Raw genomic sequence first — 11,552 nt, 5'->3', positions numbered from 1 at the left:
TCAGTGGTTGCAGGAAGCAACTAAGTTGAAGTATTGCATTAACATAGGCAAACGACATAGGTAAATGAAAGAATAATTTTTAAAAAATCAAACATCTTAAAGTAATTATGTAGGAATCTTGACATGCTGGGAGGATCAAATTTAGACGAAGAAGTGTACTTTGATAAGTCGTAGCAGTCATTGTTGATTATTTTAAATAAATAGATTGATATATATATGACTCCTTGGGTTGCAATCGGAATAAGAGCAACTAGGTTGAGGGAAATCATAATTCGTATTGAAAATGAGACCAAACATTATTTCGTAATTCGCTGCTTTCTACACATTAAGCAAGTCTACTATATAACCGACATGCAACATTGATCCTAAATCATAAATGTGCAGAAAAAAACATTGTTGTAGATCATTGTCTGCCAAACTGTGTGCCGCAAGAAGTCTCAGGGTGTGCCGCGAAGGAAAAAACCTCAAAACGGTTCATTTAAATTTTCTTCAATTTTAAATAAATTCAATATTTACATATTCAAATAAATGTTTGTCGCTGTGTCAGAGTGTTTCATACTGAAGTACTTTGGCTCTCAAAAGGAAAAGTACTACCACGATTTATCTCTTTGCGAGCAGAAATTATTTCTTTCTTAGATGTTGACAATATGGTTTATAATTTTCTTCACGAGGACGTGCGAAATGAAAGGAGTGAACGAAAATATCATTAAAATTACAGAAAAAATTAAATCTTTCGCTGACAAGTTAGAACTGCAGACCGACAATTTAAAAATTCACAGCTTGATTGCTTCCTAGGTGTAGACGCATCCATGATACCATTTCACCTAAACTACTCCCCGCTACTCTTGAGGACTTATTTAGGAAGCTTGATTGAGAGGAAAAGGTGTTCCAATTAATGAGGAGCACCTCAGTCACCTGCGCTTTGCAGATGATATTGTTATACTCTCACAAGACCCGAAAGACCTCCAAGGTAGAATGCAAGAACTCGCGGATGTCAGTCAAACGGTCGGTCTAAAAATAAACGTTTCAAAGACAAAAGTGAGGAGGAACTGTTTTTAGTACCTTGCGATTATCTGTATTAATGGCACCCAACTCGAGCAAGTCAGCAGCTACGTCTATCTCAGACAGCAGGTGACCATAGACGAAAGCATGCATGATGAAATTTCTCGAAGGACAAGGCTGGGATAGAGTGCTTTCGGACGTCTGAATAGTATCTTCAAGAGTGACCTACCATTATGTCTTAAGCGTAGGGTGTTCAACCAATTTGTGCTACCCGTGCTCACGTATGGCTGCGAGACGTGGACCCTCAACACGAGAGATGTACAAAGGCTAGGAGTCGCACACAAAGACATGGAGAGGTGTATGTTGTGCATCACGCGAAAGGACAGTAAGAGAAACGAATGGGTTAGGAAGCAGACAGGAGTACGCGATGTAATAGAGGTTGCCAAACACTTGAAATGGAAATGGGCGGGCCACATTGCTCGCCGAAAGACGGCCGCTGGGCAAATGCCGTCATCCAGTGGTAACCAAGGAGCACGAAACGGCCATAGGGTCACCCTAAAAGCCGCTGGATTGACGAACTGGTAAAGTTCGGCGGAAATACGTGGCAGCGAACGACATAGGACCGAGAGAGTTAGAAGAATCTTGGGGAGGCCTTCATCCAACAGTGGATTGACCCTGGCTGATGATGATTTTGACATGACAGTATTTATAAATGTACAATATTAAGAGACATAATAACCATGCATATGGTAGATATTATCCACATAAATATTGACATAATTGGATGGTTTTTTTTTTCAATGTAATAATGATACATATTTTATTAAGATATGTAAGTACCTACATAAAACATTCTCCATTTTGATGATGATTTAAAAAAAAAAGTCATTTACTTTGAAATTGTTTAAGTACTATGAGATTCATTGCCAGAATTAATAAGTTTTAAATAGTCTTCATTCAAAATATAGTTCGCTAATGGCCTCGAATAGAAATGGGCTGGACACATAGCTGGAAGAAGGGGCAATCGTTGGACAAATCTAGTCATTAAATGGTACCCAAGAGGTACAAAACGTCCGTAAGGTAGACCTAGAGGCCGCTGGATCGATTAAATAATAAAGTTTTTCGGAAGTACCTACGTGCCAACGCAACGCACAGGAAAGAGAGAAGTGGAATCAGCTTGAAAAGGTCTTTATTCAGCAGTGGATAGATAAAGGCTGATGATGATGAAATATTATATATTATTATGCATCCCAGCCCATTTATTCTATGAAAAGGGTGTTATCGGCGGCTATCGAGGGTAGTTTATCATATTTATGTATTGAGACGGCTAATTGTTAGAATAAGTTAACCGTCTAAAGCTAAACTGTCAAAAGTGACATGTTCTAACAGCCCCTATTTTGGCTGTGTTAGCTTTTAGAGCGAGATAGATATAATTGAAAGAGCCCAATAAATTTTATCTCCAGCAAAGTAATTTACTTACTATAGAATGTGAAAAAGAGTGAATAGCGTAAAACAAGTGAATGCTCTCACACAAATGGAATAGCTTTGGTATTTAACAAAAAATGAACAAAAACTATGGAGTGATGGTGGGTTTCAAATGTGATAAGTAATGAAAAATGTGTGTGTACTTATGTACGCCAGTTGGAATTTATACTTCTTTGGCGTAACAAAACAGAAACAAAAAATATGATAAACTAGATTCTTTGACTAGCTCTTAATTATCTTGTTAAATTACACACTCAAAACCGCTTATTGGAACGCCGTTGGTTTATTTCTATAAACTTTAATTATATTACTAAATTATAAAATGGTTTCTCATTGTTTTTATTTTTAAAGTTCCAACTGTCACTCTGGCGTTTATTCATTTGTTTACGTAAGGAATTGCAAATGGCCGACAATAATAAATTCGCTGCCTCCTAGGCAATGAAACAATTTTAAACTATAATATAATACTATATAATCGTCACGATTGCAGTACCATACCGTGGCGTAAAAGTAGTGCGTTCGCCTGATAACCGAACATTCGGTGGTACGAATCCAATCGAGTACGTTTTTTTTTTCGTGTGAAAAAATTAATTGTGTTCATGTCACACGCCAAAAATACACTCTAATCTGATTTCCCAAACGCGTTAAAAAAAGTATAATTTCAAAAATCTTAATAATATTATAGTCATCAGCTAGAACACACAGGTACAACGATCAAATACTAAACTATTTCAAGTACTTAAATGAATGTGGGTACCTAAATAGAGTTCCTCAATGAAGCAGTGACATAGTTATAGCTGATCCATAATTGAGATAGAATGCAATTCGGTTGCCGACCTTCGACTGAAGACGTCACCGAGGAGATGAAATCTTTACATGTAAAATCGGACATACCTGTTGTACTGGTCTGTAATCTGAATACGAGCATCCTGGTTGAGGATCTTCATCATAAAATGGGTTTATCGTATCTTCGATAAGCTCGCGCTTGACGTCAATAAACCCACAGTCTTTCTCAGATTTTGCGGGGTACTGAAAGGAACATAATACTATAAGATCACAATATAACATTAATAGTATAGTTAGCCCAAGTATCGTTATATATTTGTTATTTGTAGGAGAATTGGAGTACCTATATTATGTTATTACTTATTAAAGAGAAGTAAGCGTACGTTTCCTTAACAGAGTTAAAAAATAATCACCTACCCATGCAATGCTTATTATTTTAATACAACAAATAGAGTAGGTATATATGCTATGATATGATAAGTAAGTTAAATACAATCACGAAATGTGTTTGACAAATAGCTATATTCGTTTAAAAACGCAGTGTCTTTTAGTAAGATACACACATCTAGCAGCATATATAGATTAATAGTGCCTGTACACGTGCATCGATTTATTTGCAGCAATCGTGAGTATTTTAACTGTCGTGACAATAGTTGTTTAAACGTAAAAGTGCTGTCTCTCTCCAATCTCATTCATCAAGAGTAAGCGAGACGCGATGTTATTATTTCACGGTAAAAAAATCGGTTCACCTCAAAATGAGCGGGAAAGTTTGTTTTTTTGTCGCCCGGTTCGCCACTATCGTTCTACTGCGCTGGCGCAGATTTGTCGCATACAAATTCAGAAGCTTTTTTGATTGATGCATGCAATATTGCAATTTGCATGACAATACGTTCATTTTCTTGTTATGGCCGCGATAATACGTACTGTCAGCAGTAAATCCATGCACGTGTAAACGAGTTATACGCCTAACATGTACTTACATAATGATGCACAATTATTACTAAAATAAAACAATAAAACTGTCGAATTGAATGTTAGAGGGTAAATTAATTAAACAAAATTTGAAAACATTTTTAAATAGTTTGTAAAATATAAAAACATAATAATATACTCCATACTGGTGTTTTGCAGTAGTATTTGACAGATTCTTAAAAAACTAACCTCAAAATTGTAACCTGAATCATCAGCATTCTCTTGCTTTATGGTGGAGGCGTCCGGGACGTTTGGGTTCGTAATTATTGGTACTTCAAACCAAGGCTGCACTTCCTCATCAGGATCGCGCTTGATAATAATATCCATGCTTCAATATTTGGGCTTTGGTCTGCGTATACCAATCTACGGCCCTGCTCAGTGCCAGAAAGGAAAAAGAAGCGTCCTCGTTCGTGTTGCCATAATCAAGAAAATAATATTTTGTGAAACGAAGTATAGTTAGTATACCTACATGAGATAACTACATAAAATCAGATAATATTATTTTAATATAGTAAGGTACAATCATTGATATATTATATCAAAAAAAATCAAAGTAAGTGGCTGTTGTTAAAATCAATTGAATAATTATTCATCAAATTAAATAATAAGTACAAACTGAGATATCCTGGTTTCTATTGGCTTCTTTTCAAGATATTGGCTGAACCCAGGAATCACAAAATTAAATAATAAATGAAAAGTCTTTCTTTTGTTGAACACGTGGCTTTATATTTTCAACGGTTATTTTTATAAAATAAAATTATGCTAAACAGTAAACAAATTTATTCTTATTGTTTATTAATTGTTAGATTCCTAAGGTTAATTATTATATCCTATATGTAGACTATAATAATTATAGTTGCCGCCACCAGTGACGTCCCTGGACAAAATGCTCGTGATTAATTTCAGCGAGATGCGTTGCCGGGTTCTGAAAGAAACGACTGGTATACATTTATGTAATCATTTAAAAAAACAATTTTGTGCTCGCGTACCTATTTTATAACAATACTTACTTACCTACTTATATAATTGAGATAGGTAGCTGTCTAATTTTATGTCAAAAGGTTTTTGAAAGAAAGTTTGACATCCTCGTATGTTCTTAAAGGATTTGTAAAAAATATAATTTTATCGTAGGTATTCTGCTAAAATAATTTTAAAAAATTGCAGGTAAGCACTTAATAAATAAAAACTAACCTCAAAATCGCAACTAAAATCGTCTGTGTTCTCCTGCTTTATATAGGTGCGCGAGTCAGTGCTGTTTTGATGGCCAGTCGTTACTTCAAACTTGTCTTCAGTACCAGACTGGTCTCCATCAGATTCTCGCTTGACTTCCCTGTTTGCGTATCAACAATTGTATGCAATGTGCTAGAGACAACTTGACAACTTTCTGTTCTGTTGTAGGATTATATGTACGTGTTGCCAAAATGCAGTAAAGTTGATAATATTCCGTGATATCTGATAAACAATAATGTACCTATTGAATTTTGTGGGTATTATGGTACCTACAGATGCTAATGTCAAGAACACCGACCCCCTAAACGTAGCACTTTTATCGTACCTAACTAAAACGTATGTCCTGTCGCTGGAGATTAGCAGAGAGTGGAGCTCAGGGGGATGAAAGTTCCATACAGTCAAATTTTCGGTCACGTGTTTTTTTTGTGTTTGGTCGGCTTTTCGCCAGATGGCTGAATAATAATTATTTTTGGTTAATAAACAAGATTTTTTATTCTTATCTATGGTGTTGAACCAAGGTTAGCCAATCATCGATCAGGGTGAAGTTTATCCGAACTAGCAAATTATTTCAAATTATTCAGTAACGTTTGACATTTCCAATTGCCAACTGCCATTTATTTTGCTTTGAAAAATTGAAATTACAACGTTACGCATTTTATTATTAATTATATTTTATTGTACTTGTCTACCAGAATAATATTATAACAATTGGTATGTATTGTCTATTACTTCTGTTAATTTTGTTGTACAAGACAACTGTTTGATATATTAGTGTAAAATAATATACCATCCCATGAGAAACATAATTTGATCTTACTTTGAATACTGATAAAAATAGTGCTATGCCAGTTATTTCAATATGAATTAACTACTCGAGCAGTAACACAATGCATATTATTTGATGCAATTGAGGGGTTTTCGTAATCAATGGAATATTATAACGTTTCGTACTAAACCAAACATTTTCAAAAATTTGACAATGCAAGTTAAGCATTTTAATCTTTCGGTACCTATGTCATACAATAGTATTCGATGAAATTGATACTTCCAAACAATTATTACCTATGTGATATTCCAGATTGATTGCAGATCATTCCAGAATTTCAAGATGCCTCGTCATTGCTGGGTACCCGATTGCAAAATTAAGGGAGTGATCTGTCACGCATTACCAAAGGCAGACTACCAACGACGGCAATGGATCAATTTAATCGGCAATAGTACAATTAAACTGTTAAAATCACCTGACAACGTGGGAGTGTGCAGAAATCATTTTCTCCCGACAGACTACTGTGGAAAGAAGCTAAAAATGGGTGTGTGTCCATCTCAAAACTTGACAACCCCATTATCAGATAGTGATTCAAACATAAATCTGACGGAAGCAAATGATCCTTCCACTCATAGAATAGTATTAAACTTTGAAGCACGCGGTATTTCTGATAATTATTGTAGTGTGATTCCCTCTGAATCGCCTATTATTGATCTTGCGATTCCCTCTGGATCATCGTCTTATATTGATCTTGCGATTCCCTCTAGATCATCGTCTAATATTGATCTTGTGATTCCCTCTGGATCATCGCGTATTATTGATCTTGCGATTCCCTCTGAATCATCGCCTAATATTGATCTTGTGAGCCCTTGCAGTCCAGTAGCAATACCTGCTTTTATCAAAGGTGAGTGATTTAAACATCTATTTTTATTGAAAATTAGATTAATCTCATATTATTTGAAACTCCAATCCACCTTATGCATTTTACATTTACTTATATATTATAACATAATGGGTGCATGTACCTAAATAACACGTTTGGATATCCATACATTAAATTATAATCATATTGTCAACTATTTTTACTAGCGAGACAGACTGGCGAGAGCCAGCTTGCCCAGCTAGTTTATATGATTAAGCTAGAATTTACCTAGTACCTCATACCTATATACTATGTTGACATGTTGCTAAATAATATTGTATTAATTTGTATGTTTTTAAAATATTTCAAATGCCGTATAATGTGTCTTGCAGATCGTACACCTGAAAATTTTCCTATGAATCTGACGGCCTTGACACCCAAGGCTCGAATGTATCGCCGCAAGTGTTTGCATTTGGAAAAATACATCCGACGAAGAAATAAGACGAACTTCAAGCATAGGATAAAGGGGGCAGAAAAATTTGCAGATTCACTAACCTTCGTTCAAGCCACCAAAGGCCTGTCAAAAATACAGCGAGACTTTTTCAAACTCCAATTAAAATCATATAATTTAAAACCTAAAAGGCGACGCTTTACCGAAAGAGACAAAGTCTTAGCCCTCACTTTACTTAAGCAAAGTGGAAGAGGATATAAATTTCTGTCAAAACTTTTTACGTTACCATCTATCCGAACTTTGCAAACATTATTATCATCTGTTCCTATCTCCACCGGTATCTCTGGTGTCATTATTTCTCAATTAAAATCAATAGTTAGTGGTTTTACTGACCATGAAAAATATTATACACTCATGTGGGATGAAATGAGTTTACAACCGCACTTAGATTATAATAAAAAAAGTGACTTGATCGAAGGTTTTGAAGATTTTGGGCATCTGCGTTCTAAAAAAATTGCAGATCATGTCCTTGTCTTCATGATACGAAGTGTGGCTGGTAATAAAAAGCAGCCAATAGCGTATTATTATTGTGAATCTGCAACTAAGTCTGCTCAATTAGTTCGTTGCATTAAAGAGGTTTATAAGGCAGTAGTCTCCACAGCTTTGCATTGTTCATAATATAATTATAGAAATAATATCAGTGACGAAGGGTGGAGGTAGGCTGTTAAGATCCGACATTAATAGAGCACACTAAACTTTGTTAATCATATGTATTTATTTTTATTGAACAAATTAATTCTTAATTCAATGAAATCAAATAAGTATGAATGACAAGTTTAGTTGGCACTATTTATGTTGGATGCTAACAGTCTACTTCCGCCCCTCGCCACTGCATTATATGAAGAAATATTATATATTTTATTATTGCACGTATTCTAATTGAAAGAAACGCATTCCAAAATAAATGATTTCTATGGATTTTGAAAAAGCTTTTGCACAAAATTATATTTTGAAGTAGAATATGTATTTTCAGTTAGAACATGTGTATTATACCTGTATTATATATTTTACAGGTATAAAGATAATCGCAACAGTATGCGATCAAAGCGCGACGAACATTGCTGCTTTGAAAAGTCTACGTGTCAATACAGAGAGACAAAGAGCCGATACCGGATATGAACGTATGTATTTATTACCTGTGTATATGTCAAATTAATTCTAATATTTTACATATTATTATATGCTTTTCACTTATTCGTTTTATTCTCAGGTATCACAATAAAAATTATCAAAGGACAAGAGATTGTCGCCCTCCTTGATGTGCCTCATTTATTGAAAGGGATGAGAAATAACTTGATGACAAAAGACCTTATGTATTTCGATGGCAAGACAATTAGGTACGCATCGTGGAAACATATTATTGATCTGTATAAGATAGATCAGGCGAACGTCGGCAATTTGAGGCTCATTCCCAAAATAAATGAGACACATATTTTTGCATCGAAAATGAATAAGATGAAGGTGTCGACTTGTGCCCAAGTGCTAAGCCAGAAATTTGGCAGTCACCTGGTGTTCTGTGCCACACAAGGTAACTTGGTTTTATATATTATGTAACTAATTCAATAACATTTAACTCAAAATCTGATTATTTTTATAACAGTATATTAAAATAAATTAAAAAAGCATTTATAATTTTAAAGTTATCAGTTATGCCATCATGGATTAATTAAATATTTCCACCTGAATTAACCCTGCTGCAAAGTCATTCAAATTTATTTAATTACATATAAGAGTAATTTCCAAATTATAAAGTATACATGGAAGTACACCGAATTAGCTAGGCGAGTAGATACTATTTTCAGAAGATACTGAATATCTTTTTATTTCGATTCCAGGGGTAGTGATGCCAAACGGACAAATCATCCCAAGAGAAGCTGAATACACCGGCAAAATGCTATTGTTTTGGGATGAAGTTTTTGACTCTGTGAATGGAACCTCACTGGAACCACATCCGTATTGGAAAACGAAAAGGGTTTGCGCTTCAAAGGAGTCATTACACCGAAAGGAGTCATTCCACCGACAATTCTGGTTTGATAGTATAGTAAAAATTAGACAGATGCAATTTGTAGACCAGGTTAAAAATCCAGTACCAAAGGTGCCATCACTTCTGAATTGGGAAAAAACTTTGGCTGGTTGCATTAAAATATTGGATATATTGCATGATGTGGGATTTGAGTATGTAGCTTTTCGTAATTTCAACCAGGATTTGCTGGAAAATTTCTTTGGCAGTATAAGAAGCCACAATTTTCGTAATGTCAATCCCACACCATGTCAATTTTCAGGATCCTTTAAAAGCCTTTTGATTAGCAATTTAATGTCTAGATATTCCATCAGAAATAATTGTGAGAAAGACGATGCTGATGGTCTTTTTGAGAATTTATTAGGATTTTTAAAACAAACCGATGAAAGCATTTCAGGCGTAGTTTCAGAGGATTATTTGGAAGATAATTTAACCTCTACGAATGGTAAAATGTACACTGCTGGTTATGTTATTCGTAAAATTTCAAACTCTTGTACGCATTGTAAACGCGACTTGAACACCGAGCCTACCAGCAAGCACGCTAACGTAGCTATGCGAGAATTCGGAAAGGATAGAAAATTAAAATATGCCTCTGACAATATGCTTGACTGCTTCAATTCAACTGGAAAATTAATTAGAAATTATTTATCAGAAAATGCTTCTACGCATAATATTCAGGCAAAATTAAGAACCAAAATTCTTCAGAAAATTGATTTCACCGTTTTTTCGTGCCCTCTCCATAAAGAAGAGATTAAGGGTAGATTCATAAAATGTATGCTTTCTTTACAAATACATGCTTTCTGTAATACTGCAAATAAAATTCTAAATGGCAAATTAAATTATTCGGGGAGAAATAAAGTTTATTTAGCAGCTGGTCAAAAATATAATAGTACCTAGGCGAAGAAGGCCTGTGCGATAATATTTGTTTAACAATAAAATTATTTGTACAGATTTTACACTAGTACCTATGTACTGGTAAATAATTTTTAATTTTACTCCAGTTGTTTACTACAGTTGTGATTTAAGTTACATATTGCGTTTTTCTAATTTTTATGCTCTGGTTATTCACTTTATTTTGGGGGATTTAACAACATTCGCAGTGCACTGACTTTGACACCTCATGACAGTTATTCTATCTCTCTTACAAGGTAAAATTAAAATGTAATTATTATTGTCAACCATTATATAAAATAAAATCATATATTTATTTAAATTGAGATGTCAATGTCAAACCATTGAGGCTGCATTTTTTTAAACATTTTTTGAGAGTAATGAGGAGATATGGCAGCGGACCATGATTCGTCAGATCCGAGACGGAGGAGCGACATTGGCCCTGGCTCAGCCAAATGCTACGGAACGCCCAAAACAAAAAGATAAGTGAAGAAGCCTATATCGTAATGTTTATTTAGAATAAGTATCATTTGCACATTTTTTTTAAATCAATAATGATGGATAATGTTTGTTCTCAGTTGTTTTGTAGTTGCATTTTGCATCTATCACTTTTTTCTTCATTGAATATTTGCGATAATTGACATATTACGGAGTGAGTTATTATTTGTTCATTTATTTTTATAGTTAACATGTTGGAACGGTGGCCGTTGCAGCCTCCCATCACATCCAACTGGACATGGCTCGGCTGCGTGCTACATATGCATCAATGGATTCTCAAGCGAGTCCGGTTTTACATCGTCCACTCGAGGCGCAGGAGCGACATTGGCCCTGGCTCAGCCAAATGCTACGGAACGCCCAAAACAAAAAGATAAGTGAAGAAGCCTATATCGTAATGTTTATTTAGAATAAGTATCATTTGCACATTTTTTTTAAATCAATAATGATGGATAATGTTTGTTCTCAGTTGTTTTGTAGTTGCATTTTGCATCTATCACTTTTTTCTTCATTGAATATTTGCGATAATTGA

Source organism: Rhyacophila brunnea, unplaced genomic scaffold, assembly GCF_057557595.1.
Source record: "Rhyacophila brunnea isolate RB1 unplaced genomic scaffold, BYU_Rbru_1.0 scaffold_88, whole genome shotgun sequence".
Classification (NCBI taxonomy): Eukaryota; Metazoa; Arthropoda; class Insecta; order Trichoptera; family Rhyacophilidae; genus Rhyacophila; species Rhyacophila brunnea.
Note: the sequence above shows the minus strand (reverse complement) of the source record.